We start from the raw sequence: 20934 nt of genomic DNA, 5'->3' as shown, positions 1-20934 counted from the left end.
TGGGGGCTGACCCTGTAACAGAGATGTCCTCGTTAATCCCCCCTCCCGACCCCGTGCGACAGGTGGGCTGACCCAGCTATAGTGTAACCTGAAAGAGACTACTAGCAGAGGGAGAGCACCCTGAGTTTCCACACTTGGATCACATAGCTCAGAGGCTGTGTGTGAAACCACTTGGTCTTCCATTGTCCCATAAGGCTGGTCTTGTCTGAAAAGCTGTAGAAAGCCTGTAATCAGATTAAAGATTGCCTGGAAGAAGGGGGCTAGTTTTTTCCCTCTCTCCCTCTCTTTTTGGAGAAGGGGAGGGAGATTGCAGCCCCTCTAATCAGTACCTGCCATTGAAGTGCAGGAGAGGAGCTAAATAACTCGGCAGGGAGTGTGGGCACAAGGGGCCTCGCGGACAAATTGGCCTGTTGTTGGTGGGGTATAATGGTGGGCTATGAGTAGGGGGTGGGAGAAAGGTGGTGTCTTTTATGCACCAGCCGTTCCCCTCCTGACCTGATAATTATATCACTTTGAGGAGTTGATTGGTGTAGGATGATTGGTACATCTGGCCCAACAGATCTTTTTACACAGAATTGACATCCTTGGTTATTTTGCACTAAAAAGTTGCTAAGTTGTTATTGCCTTTTTTTATTTTCAATGTTTTTTTTTCGCAAAGAATATGGCAATTGTCTGTGTTGGTTAATGTCTCTGAGTTTTTTTTTAACTAAATTACTAAATGAACCACTAAAGAACCCTTATAAAATATTTGTTTTCTAAGTGTTTATTTACAAGAGTGAGGCCTGTAAGTCTGGACATGTCAATAGATCCAGGGAATTTAAGAGGTTGATGAACAAAGAGTTGGACTAAGATTCAGATCCAGATTTCATATTCAGATTATTATGGATTAAATTTTTTAAACTCCTTATTCTATCAAAAGTTCTTCTCAGGATTTCTGTCTTTATGTACAGTACACCAGACAATGAGAAGTATGCCAAAACCTACAATACCTTGTCATACTAAAATGTTAGGTATGTTCTCTCATTAAGGACCCTTTCGTGTGTTGGTTTTCTCAAATTTCTCCTCACATCTACTTTCTCTTTATGTTCATTCATCTTCTTTTCAGGCCAGGAACTTTGGTCCTTGTTAAAACTCAATCAGGCCTGTCTTGATGTGACATGAATCCATTTGTAAGGGTCAACAGCTCTGGTACACTGGAGCATGACCCTACGGACAATGATGAGGGTAAGCCCATGTGTAACGTGTCAGTAGAAATAGTTGAATCATTGGAAGCATGGGTCTTGTTGATTTGGACACAAAAGTAGAGGCATCGAGCCTGTAATGAAAGGGATGGTGGCCGAACAATTGGGAAGGAACGTGTGGGGTTTGGATTAAAAGATCCATCTAATTAGAGGATCCACCTGCATTGCGTCTTGCAAAAAAAAAAGAGTGGGAGGGACGTAACAGGACTCTATATAATGGCGACTAATTTCAAAAAGCTGATTATTTGCCTTTTCACTCAGTTGTAGAACTTGATTGACAAGTTAAAGAGCAAAGAAAGGGAGAGGTGTTCAACCATGTGATGGAGCAGAGTGAACATTTTAAGCACTCAAAAAGGGATCTACATTTGAAGTCTATAGAACGGAGATGACTGATCCCTTGTATGAAGTCATTGCGAAAATGCTTGCGGTATACAACACGTACTCTTGCTCTGTGCTGGTTTTAGACTGTGCTAATTTAACTTCCTTTTTCCTCATTAACACATCCACTGCTGGTCTCACACCTCCTTTCACAGGATTGTTCCTCTGTTCCTCAGGTCTTCTCTCAACCCAAGAGATCTTGAGGTGACGATGGATAGAATCAATAGAGAAAGGGATCTGCTCTACATAAAGAGAAGGCAGTCTTTCCTGCCCGAGGCACCACATTCCCACCCCCAGTCAAGACAGAGCCTCAGAATAAGGAGTTGAAGCCACATCAGGGCTAGAATTACAGCTAATGATGAGGTGAAACCACTGATTATGGCTAGTTCTGCTAAGCCAGGGCTCTGGCCAAAAGGGGCCTAATTGATTGGAATAAACTGATTGGCAGACCCTTTTAATCAATCCACTCAGTTATCTGACAGAGGCAGGCAAAGATTAGCTTTCTTCAATGGTCAGAAAAAGGGGTGGTTACCTGACAGAATGGAGAAAAGTAGGGAGGAGAGGCTTGAGATGGGTATGGCCAGAAAGTGCAGACCATGAAACAAAAGGGAGCAGAAGCAGACTGCACCCCTCCCTCTGTTCCACCACCTGGTTGCTTTGTTTGTATTTTGAAACAGCATGCAAGGTGAGATCTTCCCTGGTTGAGACCATGTGCAAACTGATGAAAATATACAATATAGCCAAAAAACTGGTTGGATTTTCTTATACTCTTCACACTGGATGCATGAGCATAAACACTACCTTTTTGTTTCTTTGTTTTTTTAGCTACTTCTGAAAATGTGATCATGACAATAAAAGTGTAGAAGAGAGAAGCTCCTTCAACTATTTTAAATTGCATACTATATTGTGGCATATGACTTAAATGCAACTTTCTGAGTTTATGCTGGAAGGAAATGGAAAAACTTTCTTTCTGCTCAAAAGCGCCCACATTTTTCCTGTTCTGAATAAAGGATTTACATCCATCCCCACGCTCGCTCCACCCATTCCTTCTTCATACTCCTTGAAGGTGTTGGTTGGAGGCAGTCATCTGTATGCACCTCAGCCAGCAACTTGTTTAAGAGACTCCATCGGATCTCAGCAGTAAAGAACAACAGATTAGTCATGATCTTATCCACCAAGTATCTGCCCCTTTCTTTTCCTCATTTGACAAGTATCTGAGTTTGGGAGGGGGGGCTGTCTTTTCAGAGCCATCGGATGAACTTCACACCAAGTGGGAAAAAAAGGCTGTTTTGGGGGTGGGTGGTGGAGGTGGATGGTGTCTTTTCAGATACCCAGAGAAGTGCCTTTCTCAGCTGCAGGGCTCTTGTTGCTAAGGTTTGAGGCCTCCCCATCTCTCGGCTCTTGTTGCTAGGGATGAAGCCTCTGTGTCACTTGATGGCAGTTGCTAGGCAGGAAAGTGAGCGGAGGAGTGCATGCAATGCCTTATGGCTGCTTTGTCACCCTGGTCCAGACATCTCTTTTTCCTGACAGCAGCTCATAAGATAGCTTGGTTATGTACTTTGCGTGATATCAGGATCTCTGTAATCACTGCGTGGGCATTGCAATGAGATGCCTTCAAACATGGCGGGCTGAATGTGGGCGTGTCTGAATTCATCACTTCCGTTTTTTGGCCTGAAAAATGTGCCACACTCCTGTGCAGGCAGAGGAAAGGCCTAATTTGTATCCATGTTGACCACATCTGTCAGTGATGGACACTAACACAGTAGGGTCCGAAGGTTTGTGTCCACTACTCAAGTATTGAACCACTACATAATGTTATTTAGTTGATATGTATTATACCACAGCACTGCTGAATTCTCAAGTCAGAAGGTATTAATTAATTTTCTTTAACAGCATGGCTCTGGCAGTAGTTCTGGCTGTAACATAAGTGATAGATTTATATTAATGTGCTATATTAAATTTTTGTTCCTGTAGTAACAGCTCATACACAGGGACTTGTATGGCAGATGCCCCACATAATCAAAGGCTAATAAAAATAATTTAAAAAATGTGTTTAACCAAGAATTATTGTAGATATGGTGAAGCTTTCTGTTAGAAGACATTTAAGTACTTTATTGAAGAAATCATGGGCGTCAGTGCTTTTTTCAGCATGGGAGAGTCTTCAGGACAGAGAACTTTGTGCTTTGCAGTTTTTCTGTGACATGACAGGCTGCAGTTTTGTCTTATTAACTTCAAGAGAGAGGCTGGTGTGTATGTGTGTTTCATTAGTTCCATAACATTACGTTTAACAATAAATTGCTAAATAGCATGACATTCATTAATAAGTAAAAAATTTTAATATTTGGTTAATTGCTTTGGTATAAAAAGAATGGCACACTTCTGGTTGTGCTTTTGAAAGGCCCGGATTATTTTCCTATAACAGTATGCCCTGTCATGTGTTATTCTTTACTCAGCCAAGAATGCATCACTTTAAATTAAGACAAATCCATTTTTTATGAGAACTTGTATAAACAGACATTATTTCATTGTTTCATTGTTACAATACCATATATTTAATTCAAATGCTAACAAGTAGTGTTTGTGCCCTTAACAAATATGTTAATTGCTGATATCAGCTCAATTATTACAATCATCTATACTATTACTATATGGCAAAAAGTATGTGGATCTTCCCCAAAATTTTGCCACAAATTTGGAAGCACACAACTATACAGGATGTCTTTGTATGCTGTAGCATTACAATTTCCCTTCACTGGAACTAAGGGGCCAAAACATGTTCCAGCAGTAACTGAGGTCCATGAAGACATGGTTTGCCAAGATTGGAGTGGAAGACCTTGAGTGGCCTTCACAAAGCCCTGCCTTCAGCACCACTGGACATCTTTGGGATGAACTGGAATGCCGACTGTGCCCCAGGCTGACTTGCCCAACATTAGTGCTTGACCTCATTAGTGCTTGTGTGGCTGAATATGCAAATCCCCACAGCCATCCTCCAATATCTAGTGGAAAGCCTTCCCAGAAGAGTGGGGGTTATTATAACAGCAAAGGGGGACTAAATCTAGAATGAGATGTTCAAAAAGCACATATGGGTGTGATGGTCAGGTGTCCACAAACATTTGGCCTTATAGTGTACATTGATAAACTTGATTGGATGGTGAACTTACATGACTGGCTGCTAATCGGAGCCCATTTGATTGATGTGTATCATACAGTCATTGGCTAGATTTTGAAACTTTGCCTTTTTTAACTTTAAACTTTGAGATTTACATACATAAATATAAGGAGTAAAAAGTAAGGATTTTTTTCTTGAAACGTTACAAGAAAAAAGTTTACTTGTAAGAGTACATGTATTCAATTTCAATAATACTCGAGTAAAGTATAAATACACCAATACAATACTTAAGTACAGTAACAAATTACAATTATGCAACTATTTCTACGCCTGCTTATATTAAGGTTGTTGTAAAACTTAATCTGTGTGATGTCTCTCAAATTGAAAATAATTCCAGAATTCTATTAGTGTTTTTTAACTGATAAAAGGTTTAATTGATAAGAGGTTCTTGGTCAATGGTTTTTCGACTATACTATCTGTTGCCCTTTGAATTCACCATGGTAGCTGATACAAATCAGAAAGCATATCACAATGTAGTGTGAACACATTTCCCTTTCCTTTTGTACAAATGTGCTTAACCAGTAAGTATCTCTAGACCGTTAAAGAGACATAAACCCACCCAGGTAGACAGAAAATGTCTCGGGTAGGGAGAGGCTGTACCATTCCCATGCATCTAAATCAGAGTACGCATTGAAGCCATTGCATACTCACAGAGCGAAGCTATAAAGCAAGAGGACTGGGGACCATTGTGCTCTAGCCATGGATCACAATCAAGAGCTGGCCTGCCTCCATTTATCACTGCATGCATATTCATACCACCACATGCAGCACTGTGAAGAACTCATGGGGCCCCTTGGGGCCGCTGGGAGTGACGCTAAGGGGTTCCACAGTCTTACTGCACTATAACTCCACCATGGAGGGGGTAACTCTGTCAGGATGGCCAATTAATGCACATCACGTCTGGGAACACACAGCCGCCACATTCCAGTATAAGTTGTGTCAGAAGGGGATGGGTGGAGTGGCCACATTGTTCCATGTCTTGACTGTCTGGTCAGGCACTGTCTGGTCAGGTTTCTTTCAGTCTGAGAACTAACTGTCTGCCTGTGGTGTATTGGGAAATATTCCAGACAATAAAGTTCAAAATCAAGTATGAGAGTCCTGATAGCATTGTTTAGACTAGACACAAACTAGACTTATACAGCATGTCAGTCCCTTGATTGTTTTAACATTTGCTCTGTTTAAAAAAAAAACCTTCCCTTATTCCATCTGTGTATTCTGTTATCTATGCTGTACAATGGCAATGCAAAACCTTACATGTACAACTGCAATGATCTATAAATGCATCTATTTGTTTCTAGGGTAATGCAATAAAGATAGAGGTTCTGAAGCAAAAAAAAAGAGAAAAGAATGTATTTGAAGGTTAAAAAAACAGGTCAAGTAAAAGGCCGTTCCTATGCCTATGGTCTGTGTGCATGTCCTGCATATTTACAGAGAAAATAAAAATGTTGAAGGTTGAATATATGATGTACTTTCACCATTGGAACAAAATAGCTGACATACAATATATAATCCTCTAAAAGTAACAATAAGACAAATAGTATATTCACTGTGGTAGACATGTGTGTTCCATGTATGTGACATACGGTTCATCATATACAATTTTCACCATTTCTGCTGCTCTTAGAGAAGGTTCTTCAAAGACACCTATGGCATGGAAAATGCCATGAGTGAAATACATTTTTTTGAGAGGATCCTTCTATGTCATCTATAGTAACTATCATACACATTCGTGTTCAGCTCAGTGGCAAAGCCCCTGAAAGGGTGTAATTACAGCTATCGGCATGGTGCTGTAGAAGGAAGTGTGAGAGGTGATTACATAGGTGCCACGTTGCACTAGTGCAGACCCTGTTATTAAAGAGCCTGGGGGATGGGGGTGGAGAAATACTGCTCTCCTCCTGTGGACCTTCAGGTGGACTGAGAGGTTATTAGTATAGCTGACCCATGGAACAGCTGTTGATTGACATTCTCAATTCCTCCTCCTACCATTGCTCATAAAATCACACTGTGGCCCAGAAAGACAGCTGTGCTGTGATGGAGCCAAGATGAAAGAGGGATTTGCTAAGGTGATGCTCTCCAGCAATAAGACAATTAAGCTCTCATCTTTATCTGCTTTTTTTGGAACTGAAGTGGCAGGATGGGTTTTCCCTTAAATTAATGAATCCGGTAAAATTACTATGTTGGTTTTGTATTGCAGCACCAGACAGAAAGAGGGCAGTCAATACACAGGACAGGAAAGTGTACAGTATAGAGATGGAGAATCTAGGACAGGGAGGAGAGGATGGGAGAATCTCAGGGAGTCTCTCTCTGTGTGTGTGTGTGTGTGTGTGTAGAGGGGGGTGTTTGGGTGAAAGGCGACAGCGTGAGTATTGTTCCAGCCCCTGACTCGCCACCCTCAAGAGCCTCGAGGTTCCCACGGTCTGCGCAGCAAACAAACGCACCTCGCTTTTCTTCATCTTGCTTCTCACTGATGTCATTAATTACCATCAAAATGCGCACGGCAGTGAGCGAGTGTGCGTGCGTGTGTCCGTGCAGGCGTGCATATGTGTGTGTGTCTGCGTGAGAGGGAAAAAGAGACTGAGGGAGCTATAAAGAAAAGGGCCATTGTCTGTGATGAAATAAAGAAATCTCCACTGAACCATTGTAAATGGGCAAGGCAGGAAAGTGGCCCAAAATGCAGGATTTGGTGAGTTATAGTCGGGCTGTCACATCATGTCAAGAGCCCACAAACGCTGATGTCTGAACCTGGCCTGCTTTGCCTTCTGAAAGACATTGTACCCTTGTGATTTAGCCTACCCCTGATCCTGTAACTCTGGTTTGTATTTTAGTTGGATAGAAAAGAGAAGATGATCTTACTTGTCGCTGCATGCATGTGAATGTGTTTTTCTAGTGGGGACGCATGCATTTGTGCATGTGCATTTCAACAGAAGCCCAAAAACTAATCTGACACGTTTATGTGGCAGAGCAGATTTGCCTGGCACTGCCCACCCTATGAAAAGTGGCAAACCTCCAATGGGCTTTAGCAGTGCCCTGGCAGCATTGTGTATTGGAATGTGTGTGAAATGACCCAAGCCTTAGAGCAAGCTCTCATTATGGCTGTGTTGCACTGCAAAAGGGACGACATGAAACACTGTCCTGTTTCGTTGTGCCGTGCACGGACTGTCAATAAATGTTTTTTTTTCGTGTGCAGCCAGTTGAAATGATGGGAGCCTGCACCATCAAAGTCCCAGCAGATAATTGCACACGTTTGATCTCACTAAGGACATCCAGTGTTAATTGGAAGCTCTGAATGGCTAAAACGGACAAAGCGAAGGGAAATGTTTGTGCTTTGTTTCACTGTACAAAGCTTGGAGGAAACTTTGCTGAGGTGCCGAGGTGCACTCTGGCCTTCTGCTCCTGCCTCCTGACTGGTGCCTTGTTCTCCTGTGCAACACAGACCTTACCTTACTCTGAACTCTCAATAATCTAAAACAATGAAATTTGCTGAGGATGGTTATCAGAAGAAAAGAAAGCATTTTCCCCTTCTCTTCAGTAATTTTCAGACTGCTGACTATCTGAACAGAGCGTTCCTTCTTTGGTTTGTCAGTGTGAAGTCAAACGAAATAAACTGAGAATACTCACAAGAGATACCCTAACACTGGCGATATGGTTTTATGCTGCCACCAGAGGGTGCCACAGTGGCATGCCAAGGCTAGAGATTGGCATTGTGTGCCACTCTGACATGTGTGACATCTACAATGCAAATTAGCACCTCACCATAACACTCTGTCTCTAGTACATTGCAATGAATTGTACACTCAGAGTATATCAGTGAATAAACTGCATAAAGGGCATTTGTGTAATGAAGTAATATGAGGCAAAAAGAGGACATTTGTTTTCCCAGCATTTGAATTCAGCAAATAGTCTAAGCATATAATTTTCCTCTCTTGAATATTAATTTAAGCACTAGTATAATTATAATAAAGATCAGAAAAGGTCCAAATGGTTCATGCAAGCAAATGTCCGCATTGAGAAAACTGGCTTCACCAGTTCAGAGAAATTAATTTAATTTTGAACGATGGTGACCATTTATACTATAATTTTGGTGCTGACAACCAAGGAGTATATACTAACCAATCCAGAAACCTTGGTCAATCAAAACTAATACATGCACGTGCATTGCATGTAATTACATGAAATTATATGTGCAGCCCATGGTGAGTTCTGATGACTGAGTTCCATTTCTGTTGAACCTAATAGGTTAGGCAAAGTCTGTGGAATATGACTTCAATAAAACTGCCTGTCAGTTGCCTGCAGTGAGTTTCTGCCCTCTGCTACCGTCAAAAAAGGAAAGCCTTCGTTTGTCATTTTTCCAGAAGGCAAACAACATGGGATGTGGGATGTTTTTTTGTTTTATTTGTTTTATTGTGTTTTTTAGAGTCTATATTTTTTAAATATAAGGTTGAAAGTGTAATACATTCAGAGTTTGAATCTTACCGGTGCTAAAACCTTAATGTTTTTGGAGTAAACTAAAATGTCTAGTATTAGAAAGTATTGTAGCATTTAATTATATTTTAGAATTATAATAATTGACTACAATACAGTTTCAGCAGCTTTCAGAATCTGTTTCTCATATTGATGGAATGCTGATATATTATTTATAATAGTATAAATTAAGTATATTATTATTTAAGCAGTCTGAAAAAGAAAAAAGATCATTCACATTATGATATATACGTTTTGGCTAACAAAAGTCTGTATTCAGTCACGCTCTGACTTCTTTCACTTATTTTACTGAACTGTTATAGAGATCTGTGAATTGAAGTAACATCTCAGCAGTTAAGAGAGTGGATGTGTGAAAGATAGAGAGCTGAGAGGTGTTATAATAAGAAAAATCTGAGAAAAGGTGTAGGAAAGGCAGTAGTGTGTCATGGTTTGTTTGACATCTCTTAAATAGTTATAAAGGGAAGTAGAGGGGAGTTTTATAGCTTAAGTCTGAATAAGTGTCCTTATTAAAGCTTCCTTATTATGTATTTAATCTTAATATTCAGGCCACCTCAGGCCACAGAGGTGTTACATGTTTATAGTACAATGTAAAACTGTTGGTTTTTTAATATCTCCCCTTTCTCCAACCTTTTTTCTCCTTTACCGCCTTGACAAAGCCCCAGCATGCCAGGCACCTGGGTGGCACAAGGCAACGTTTCACCCCACTGAGACAAGAGTTATGGCTTTCTCCCCAAGCCTCAAATGCCCCCCATGCCAAAGCCCAAACCTTTCAACCAGTGTTTCCCTGTGTTTCATTCCCTTCTTTCTCAATACAGCACAGGAAGAAGCATTAGAGGGGCAAGAAAAAGCCTAGTTCACAAATCACCACGTTCCCTGCGTGGTGAAAGAAACCTGACGGCAGGCTATTTTAACATTCTGAGCAAGCCACCGAACCCTGAACAGTGATGCTGAACCTCTCTGTGACTGTGACAGACTACAGGACAATGAATCCACTGTGCGACTTCCTCTTCTTTTAATGCTCCCTCGTTCTCCTAGAGAAGCAAAACACCATCCCTCGCTCCATGCCCAAAATGAACCACTGAAGGGCTAAGAGTGGGTTTTGCAAACAAGGTCTAGGTTTAGTAACTGACTAAACACGGGCAGTTCAGAATATCTATTAAAATACATGGAAAAGTTTAGGAGGTGTTCTTGCAATATCCAAAATCCCACAGTATTAAATGAAACCCTACAGCTTCCACTACATGTACTCATCTAGCACACTAGGTTCCCAAATCTGGTCCTGGAGTACCCACTGTCCTGCACATTTTAGTGTTTTCCATGCTCCCAACACAGCCACTTCAAATCAGGAAAATTAGTTAATTAGCTGATAACTAAGCAGGTGTTCAAGCAGAGTGGTGCAGATAAGCAGTCACTTTGATACTGACATCCTAAAAAGGCTAGTTTATTAACTACATCTACCATATAAAGCCACGTCTCACAGCTGTGCTAATAAGCCTATTCGCTTTACATGTGAATAAGAAAAAGTATAAAGCGTTATGGTGTCATTACTACATAAGAGTGGAGAAACAAAAGTTAAGGCTAGAGCACATCCTGCAAGAGCAGGATCACAAATCTTTCAACTCTTTCAGTACAGCTATATCAGGCAAGAAGTAAGGAATAAAACACGACAGGGCATGTGGGGCAGGAAAGTAATCAATGACAGGGTGGAGTGATGTGGCCTGACATGAAGCGCATCAGTCATTTTCCAATAACAGCATGTCCCAAAGTATTACTAATTTCAAACAATTACAAATTTTAATTTATTACTGATCCTCATACTTTTTAACTCTTTATAGTTACATTTCCATGGCAGAAAACTTACTGACCATTACAAAGCATTGACATGCTAGACTCCTTCCATAAATGTTAAATGAACATCTGCTTACAGAAAGCTTCACTGTATCAACTGCTATATGTTTTTCTTTGTTAAATAAAAACACTACTTTAAACCATGTTTATTATTAGTCAGTATGTCCAGCATCCTCCATACAAGTCCCTGGGTATGATCTGTCACTACAGAAGTGATAAAGTATTAGAATGAGCGCATTAATATAAACCTGTGATTTGAATTACAGCCGGAACTACTGTCAGATTCATAACTTTACAGAGACTTCAACAGCCCTGTGGTGTAAATGATTATTGATATTATAATGTTTCCACCTCCAAGACTCCAATCTTCACTCTCATAACGTAATATGAGCTTAATATAATAATTTAGCATTCTTTTCCATGTAGAAGTTGGATAATAATCCTTAAGTATGAGATATTTTGTTGCATGTTACAGTAGGTGATGCTTTTAGATTTGAGTTTAAGTAAATAAACACTTGATTATTAATCTTTTTCTGTTTGAGCCGTTGTCAATTCCATCTATAGCCTGACCATGTCTCAGGTTACAGGTCTTTATTTTTGTGAGGGAAAAGATATCAGACTTTATTCTGATTTTCTTTAAAAGCTATTCCCATTCGTTTCTGGTGTGAAGGATGGAAAACACAGGAAAGGATCTCATTCGGGGAGTTAGGCGAGGCTTTATTTTTTTACTAAGAAACACACACACACACACACACAGAGAGAGAGAGAGAGAGAGAGAGAGAGAGAGAGAGAGAGAGAGAGAGAGAGAGAGAGAGAGAGAGTACATTTCAGTTAAACTGCTATTCTGTAAATGAAGAGTGCGTAATTTTTTATTCATTTCCTATCATTATAATCTGCACTACTGTTGCACTAAAATCTTCTCAGAAATGTAGAGAGTAAGATTCTAGTGAGACTATAAACATTTTGCCTATTAAATCTATTATGCAATTCATCAATTATAAAAGTTAGGACTATTATTATTATTATTATTATTATTATTATTATTATTATTATTACTTCAGGTGACTTGTTCTTTCATTAAGCTTGCAGTAGTTTCAGAGAGTCATTAAATACATTATATACATTTGTTTGATCAGCTGGATAAAGTCAGATCAGCATAGGATAATTAATAGTTAAATAAAATAAAATGCCTGCGACCGCACGTTTTCTTAGATAGCCTATAGCAGGGTGTGTGTGTGTGTGTGTGTGTGTGTGTGCGCGCGTGCGTGTGTGTGTGTATGTAGGAGAGAGAGAGAGAGAGAGAGAGAGAGAGTGCACGCACGCTCATGAAACAAAGACTTACAGGCTATTGATAATGCATGCATGAAATTAAGAGCACTATTTTCTAGAGTATGTATGTATGCATGCATGCATGCACGTATGTGTTTATGTAAAAGCAAAAATTCCCTTTGAAATTAAACGTCAGATTCGTATAGAAATCCTTATTTCGTAAAAAAGGAGAGGGTTACTGAAGCTGAGAGTGCTGACCATAACCATTCATAACTTTCATACATGCTGCCATTAGGCTACTCCTGTGAATGCATAACTGAAAATCTAAAAAAAAAAAAAAAAAAAAACCCTAAAAAAGTCATGATTTTGATTTGATCGCTTTCTGTATATTTAAGTGACCCGCTTAAATATCCTGCCATTTATTTCCAGAGAAAAAAAAATGTGGTTTATGTCAGTATGTTCCACGACTGAGAATTTAATTCAGTTCATTAAAAGAAATCCTCACGAGCCAACTCCTGAACGGCTGAATGCTTCAGGCTAAGTGAGTGATCCTATAAGTTTCATATGATTCGCTCTCGTTTGTTAGAATCCGCAGGGGAGAGTGCTGATCTGCTGTATATAATATATAATCTTACATGTTAAAATTTTCTAATGCTTAATAGACTAACCTATATAGCCTATGTAACCTATAATCTGTAAATGTTCTCCACATGCAGGTGGAGACATTAGACTGGTTACATAGCCTATATATAACTGTAAATTAATAAGATTTGCTTGTCATTAATGTGTACTTTAACTGTGATGATAATATAGAAAATGCTTTTTTTTTTTTGCACAGATATACACAGACCTATGTCTTTATTTTTAAGCTAGACTAACAATAAAGAGAAACATTATTTTAGGTTTAAATATTTTATACTTAACATTTAAGACTCTAAGTTGTCAAAAAAAAAAAAATAGCCATGAAAAAAATAATCAAGGGCACTTCAAGCTATTTTGCTCGGTGTGTCCTATTGTTAGTAGGCCTGGCTTAGACTTTCATTTGCCATGTGTTGCATTATCTGGAGCAGGGCTGATGGGGTAATTACGTTCATTAAAGAGGGAAAATATGGCATGCAACCCATGGGTTAAGATGAAATTATAAGGTTACATGTACTCTGGGTTAAATGTTTAGGCTTATTTGTACAGTATGAAAGGTTAAAAAGTTAAGCCTTCCTTTAAATGTAATAGAAATCTTTAGTATAAATAACAAAGGCTATCTGTGCACAAGCAGGCCTATAGGCTACGGGTTCCACCCAAAGGCGATTAGAGGGGGCAGGTTTATTCTAGTTAAATATTTAAATCTAAGGTTAATTGAAATTTACGAAATGATGGCAACATTGCAAACGTATCTTATAAATGTGTACGCTTGTACGTGTGATTGCGTGTATGTGTGTCTTTAAGGGCAATTGTACTGAAAAGGAAGCGCGGCGTTCATCTCTTTGCTCTCGCGATACAGCGCGCGCAGTGTTACATCACCCTCAATTAGCTTATGCATAAATTATCTCGCCGCCATAATTAATGTTGTTTAATGCCCTGATGTGCTCAGTTTCAGTCTGCCCACCAACGAATGCGCCCTAGATGGAGGCGTACATCAATCCTGGGGTAGGAAAATGACTAAAATCGGGGTTATATTTGGACTTTTCCTTATATTTTACTAAATATTATTTCATTCCGTAGATGTGATATTTTGAAATAGGCCTACACTATTTAATAGGGTAGGGCACCATTTAAATATGGCGGCCTTCTCCCTTTTGTTAAGCCTGTTAACGTATATTATTAATCGCTTTGTTTTCTATCACGGAACTTCGGGTGTTACTAAAGCTCTCTGTGAATTTGCTTCGTGTTTCTGCCCAGAGATGTCGCCTTTTTCCCTCAAGTCTGCTTTGCATGAGCGCTACAGACAGCAGAGGAGGGGCTGCTTGTGATTGTATTGTGCAGTGTACAGATGCACAATGTGCTTCTGCAGGTGCACAGATTTGGGCTGGTTTGCCATGATGCCATGATGATGCCATGATATATATATATATATATATATATATATATATATATATATATATATATATATATAATTGTATCGTTTAATCGTGCAACTTAAAATGCAGTAACATCTGAGAACCGAAAATCTCATCACACTCATCAAAACATGTATTGCCATGCCGTTTTTGCATCACTATCAAGTGCATGTCTAGCTATAAAGATGATTAGTTTAGGTATTAGGCATCAGAGTCGAAATGGCACATTTTTATCTTTGCAGTAGGATAATGTATTTTGCTCGTTGTTGCCTGATCCGTCCTCTAATGCACAAGTGTGGACTGTTATATATTTTGCTGTTTTTGGTTGTAGCCTAAATGTTATATATAATTTTTTGGTGTTTTTGAAAATTTGCTGCGATGGAAATTTCAGATCATCCTGTCTGGCAAAAGCAGGCACATTGTTATGATACGATATTTCCTTTTTCATCCTATGATTATCTTATTGACTTGACCTCGATTCGATGCAGTACTTGGAAACACCAACTCCTGGTTAAATATAAACCATTTATGAAATTTATGAAACAACGGTTTTATAATGAATTCGCAAAGAATTGTTTTGTGTTGTTTGTTTTAAATTTTGAAAACTAATTTATTGTATTTAAGGCCTATCATCATATTTGATATTTATATGGTTCCATTTTTATAGCAATATGGAAGCACGGTTTATTAGGTTATGCCAAAGAAGAGGCTTTAATGATGTTCTAAGGTGGCATGAATGCCTAAAACAAACTGTGGATAGACGAGAATAAAGGCGGTCGGGGGCTTAAGATATATTAAATTACCATAATTAAGAATTTAGGCATGGTTCAAGCTTGTTGGAGAGAGGCTGGGGAGTCTCAAAGTGGTGCTATTCATCGTAGGGAAAAAGAGAGTCAGGAGGTCGCGGAAGTTCACAGGACCCGTTTCTATTCTTATGCTAACATATAGCACAACCTCTAATGCTTACTGATTTGGAAGATATAAATGATGGCACAATGATGCCTTGGTTCTCCAGACAAGCAGTTCTGTAGCTAATTTGCGCCCTGAATCACAATCACTCTGAGATTTAACGGCTATTTATTACCAACCGGCTAGCGGTGCCAATTCTTTTATTTCTTAATTTTCTGACAGGTTGTTGTCACTATAGTCACAAATAAAGGTTGCTGCATAAAACCTCTGGTGTAGGCCTACCTCCATGAATGCCATCCATTTATGCTTCACTAGGCTAAAGCTTATTACAAGATTAATATTTCAGTTGATTTCAGAAACACTCAGGAATTTTTAACCAAAATTTTCCAAAAAAAAAAAAAAAAATGAAGGCGTCTCTTGGTGAATCAGAAAAGAGGTACAGCATTCCAATGTTTTAATCTGGGACATGAGCTGGCTGTTTTGTCTTTTGTTCATTTAGTCATCTTTGCCAATCAGAACCTCGTCATAACACGAAACATAATGGACTAATGTTTAGTTCTTCCTAGACGATTAACTTCTGTGCTATTTTTAATAAATGGACCCTGAACGCTTTTTTAGTACAATAGAAGCTATTTATCTCTCTTATGACAAGCAGAAAATCTGACCAGAATCTAAGACTGAATACAAATGATGGTCCAGTGCCACACGCAGAGCAGCTCTCATATATAATCAGCTGCACAAGCCAACAGCATTCACACACACAGGCTGTATGAGTTTCATTTCAAATCTTATGCTCTAATAAATAACTGCAGAATTTGTTCCGAAATAAATAGAATTAGGACAATTTGAAATGTATTGCGCAAAATGTGACAGGTTTAAATTAAATAAAGCTTTACAGGGTGCCCTTGTGTGAAGAATGGATTTATCTCTATAGGCCCATGATATATGAGGATTATGTCTTAAACTCGGAAACAGACCTAAGCCTCGATTATTGCACGTGTCGATTTTTAACATGAACTAATATGACATCACGAGGAAGATCGTGTCATTTCCTGTTAAAGTAGCTCGTCAGATTAGTCATTAGGGAATAGCCGGACAGCCCACTTGAACCCTGATCATCACCTCTGACCCTGGCCGACCCTCCAGAGACTGGCGATCAAATCAAACTCACACACTGCTAGCTTCCTCTGACAGCATCTTATTCCAATTAATATAAATCCATATCGAATCCATATCCATTACTTTTGCTCACGAAAGCAAGTGCATGTTTCAGTTATTTAACAGCACAGTTAGAATAATTATCTGCATTTGAGCATTGTATTTAGGCCTACTGGGTGTATCCTCTTTATTTAATCGAATCTACTTGAGATGCAGTTAATGTGAGACCTTAAAAAATGGTAGATTTTACATAGCCTACCTAAATTGGGATCTATGGGTCCTTCTAGAAAAAAAAATGGACCTTTCAGGCAGAATCAAGTAGCCTAAATGTTGCTTCTTATTATAAGCATTAGTTTTTGTTTTATGAACTAATTTTACTCAATATTAGTATTAATTTTAGTAATATTGAGAATGTCGGGGTTGTCAGGGGGCGTGGTCTGGTGCCCAGGTGACCATAGCAACCATCGTCACTCGCATAGATCAAAGAGAGCTCCGATTTAACAGAAATAACATTGACAACATAAATTAATTTATGTTTAAAAAATAATTTTTTTAGTTTTTTTTTTATTTGCAATTATAAAAGAGTAGAGTGGATTCTGCAATTTTATGGTCAACAAGTTATACAAAAGTATAACATAAATATAAATAGAAATATAACATAAACCAATAAGTAGTTATACATTAATGTAAGTTTAACACTGTAAAAAAAACATCAGATACCTTGACAACCTGTATACTTTTTAGAAATGTTTATAAAAATAGACTACATTTCTTTTCTAAATCTAGGCTATAAACGATTAACATTTCATACTGACTTCTCTATAAATACACGTATAAACCCCAATTTCAGTTAAAGACACTGTTAAGAGGACAAAATTACATCTCAGGTGCTCAAGGACAAAAGGAACCCTTTTTCCTTACTGCACCCTGGAAATGCTTTATCAGTTATTTCTTTTATTAACTTGCAAATGTAGGTCCACATTTATTATAATTCAGAAAAAAATATGTATGTCTGTAAATGATGCAACATTTTGTTTGGTTCTATACCTCGTCTATGTCAATTTGCCACTAGTGCTTTAGCTAATGTATTATATGTTTGCTCCAATAGCCACTGGGAGATTTCAAAATTCACATTTGAAATTAAATTTTTTTTCCATTATTAGTATCTATTTTACTTGCAGGTTCTCTAAGGCAAGCCTGATTGCAGTGTGCTGTAACTTTATTTACTCAACCAGAAGATATCCACTGACAACAAGAGCTGCTTCATTTATTGTAGATAAATCTCTTTTAGGCTAATTATTCCCATTTATAATACATACAGTACATAGAATTGTAATGCACCTAAGCAAATAATTATTTTACTAATTGTATGAATAGGCATATCATTTCGATGTTTTATAAAACTGTAACTGTAAGAGTGTATATGTTTTCTTAGATTTGCATCAATGTGATATTGTCTTATTTTTAGTTGAAGACATATCATATTACTTTCCTCAAAAGGCTGTAAATGTATTTATAATATGCTGAGAAGTGAATTAAAACTACCTGAGATAATGTGGCTGCTTAAATAGACTGCCTGTTTTCATGATTTTTTTAAAATTCAATTTGTTATTCTGTTTCATTTGAGCACAATAAAACAAATCATTAAATGTGTCACTTTAGAGCTGATGTATTTGTATTTTTGGAATATGTACTTCAGTAGCAGTTAATTCATAAACATATGCGGATTTAAAAGCAAGACCTGTGGTCCCACATGAAGGATTCATTCCCTAGTACACATTTAGAGATCATCACTGCCATGGTACTGTCCATAATTAATTAATTGTTGATTTAATAGTGATATGATGATGCAGGTGTTTTAAGTAGAAGACTACTGTTTGAATTATAAAGTGATTTGGTGTAAAGTACCTGTGTGCTATGCATTATGGATGTCCAGGATGCCAATCTACAACTATGGCATATAAGATTTAACATAATAGCTCTGGGAATAACAATTCAACTCATAAATATCAGTTTTATATTGTGCAAGTTTATTGATTCTCATGCATCTAACATTGGGTAAAGTATTTAAAAAAAAAAAATAGTGTTAAACAATAGAGCCACTGTTGTAATGTTGTAGCTATACCGCATTTCTGCTGTAGTTAGCACATGCATGACTAATGTATTATGAAAAAATAAAAATCAAGAATGCTTTCTTGTTCAACTGAAATTTCAAGTAAAACTGAAAGACAGTTTTTTAATAGATATAATTTTTCATCATGGAAAGGAATTCATTTCATTTATTCACAGAGAAAATGAAGCACTGAAGGCATGGTTAAAACGGTTCAACATAAATGACTCCCACATTCATTAACTACACAGTTGTCTATTAAATGTCATTAATAGCAAACTACATTTTTACTGTAAACAGTTCACACAGTAAGGCACATTTTCATTAGCCAGCATTCTGCACAGTCTAAAACGATCATTAAATACTTAACATTTGCCCTTTGCAGCTTAGAAAATACAAATTGTTCAGTTTTATACAGATTGACACGTCGTTTATTCAAGAAGCAAAAAAGGTATTATGTCAGTTTTCTAATATCACATGCTTTGCTAGTTGTTTTGATTGTCCACTACAAGATAGTCAGAAGCAGTCATTAGATATTAGGGACCAGAGTGGCTGATGTATATGAGAGTGGCCCAGGGACTTTGGAACAGGATATACGCTCCAATCGGCTCGATGTTGTCATCAACAGTCCCTAGAAAAACAAAAGAAAACAATTAAAATGGCTTACTATGATATTTTCAACTCTGACATAACACATAATTGCAGCAGAGCTGGTTCAACAACGTCATTGTCTACACAATGTACACACACATTTGATTTAAACAATAGAGCTTGTAATCTACCAGTTTCATCTAACCTTTACTACCCCAAAAAAGTCCCTGATTAGAGTGTTAACTCTATACTTATGGAAGGGAGAGCCAACCCTTTAATCAGTTCTATGCCGTTCCAGATTGACTCAGCAAGCTTCTGAGAGAGCATGCCTGCTCTGACATTGACAGAATCCCAGGAAGCATGTTGCGTGCAAAAGCATTCTCTCAAAATCAAGAGACGTCTTGTGACTAAAGATCCAGTTGCATTTGAAAGCTTGGTCTCTATGCAGAGTAATTGAGTGGAAATTGATTTTGTGATTGATGCATTTATGCCAAACACTAAAAACATATTGTGGTTGTAATTTGTGCCATCTGATAAATTGGCAAATACACATTTTTAGGAAATGTGAATGTTTGAGCAGTTTCATAAAGATGTTAGCTTGCATCAATGATCAGGTTTTATTGGAACTGCACAAGGCTTTTTGTATTTTGTTTTTTGTAGTGTTCTTATATCATCATCTCAACTTGAAATGTTACCTTTTTATGGTTGTAATATTGCTTAATAATGATCAATACATTCTCAGTCTATCAATATGATTAATAATTCAAGCTCCTCTATATGATCAACTGGCAATGTCCTTTCCTCAGTTCTTTACAGCACCCTTGTCCTGTTTTTCCTGTTTGCTTCACAGTCATAAAAATCACTGCTGTTCCTCATCATGCACAAGTAGTGGTGCCATTACCAATTTGACCAAATTATATGTAGAGAGGCTTCTGGACAATTTAATCCCTCCAGGAGACTTGGTGAGACCTCTTTCTCTGTTAATTTTCACCCTCTCCCTCATTCAAGCACCCTCTCTCTTTCTCTGCCTCCACAATGTGGGGTTTCTTTCTTTCCCTTTTTATGTTCCCTTATATCGTTTTTTTTCCCTCCCCAGCTTCCACCCCCAAGCCCTCAGACAGCATGCAGCTTATGCAAATCATTGGCCTTTTATTCTCGATACTCGTCCTCCGACTTCAATGAGACCTCAAGAAAACACAACCTCACATGCACGCACACACACACACAAACACACACACACAACATTAGGTTTTTCTTTCTCACCAATATTCTCCCAAGCTACTGTAAACTATACACACACACACACACACACACATGCAAACACACACAACATTAGGTTTTTTAGGTTTTTCTTTCTCACCAATATTCTCCCAAGATACTGTACACTGTATACACACACAAGTGCGTGCACAAACGCAAGCACACACACACACACACACACACACACACACACACACACAGAGCTCAGCATTATTTTGTTACACTACCAAGAAATTAACACATTTACTGTAATTGCCCATAAGCCCACATCACAATGCTCTATGGAAATACACATTAAGCACAAAAACACTGAAAGCAACATATTCACACTGAGGAGAAATATCAAAATATCCTATATTGTAATATCCTAACAAAATAGCCCATATTCTTTAACTTTGAACATTTCCTGATTTGCTCTGTCTTGAAAAGTGCATCTCTTATATTTTAATGCAATGCAGTAATTGA

At 38.1% G+C, this 20934-nt stretch overlaps 1 long non-coding RNA gene across 1 annotated transcript; it reads left to right on the top strand.

Annotated features, from left to right (window-relative positions):
• Positions 1 to 13678: 13678 nt before the first annotated feature.
• On the top strand, positions 13679 to 18161 carry LOC113536653 (uncharacterized). Its single transcript, XR_003403692.3, has 2 exons — positions 13679 to 14031; positions 17690 to 18161. It is a non-coding gene; the product is annotated as an uncharacterized LOC113536653 (long non-coding RNA).
• The last annotated feature ends 2773 nt before the right edge of the window (positions 18162 to 20934 follow it).

Source organism: Pangasianodon hypophthalmus, chromosome 11, assembly GCF_027358585.1.
Source record: "Pangasianodon hypophthalmus isolate fPanHyp1 chromosome 11, fPanHyp1.pri, whole genome shotgun sequence".
Classification (NCBI taxonomy): domain Eukaryota; kingdom Metazoa; phylum Chordata; class Actinopteri; order Siluriformes; family Pangasiidae; genus Pangasianodon; species Pangasianodon hypophthalmus.
Note: the sequence above shows the minus strand (reverse complement) of the source record. Positions and strands in the feature narration are given on the sequence as shown.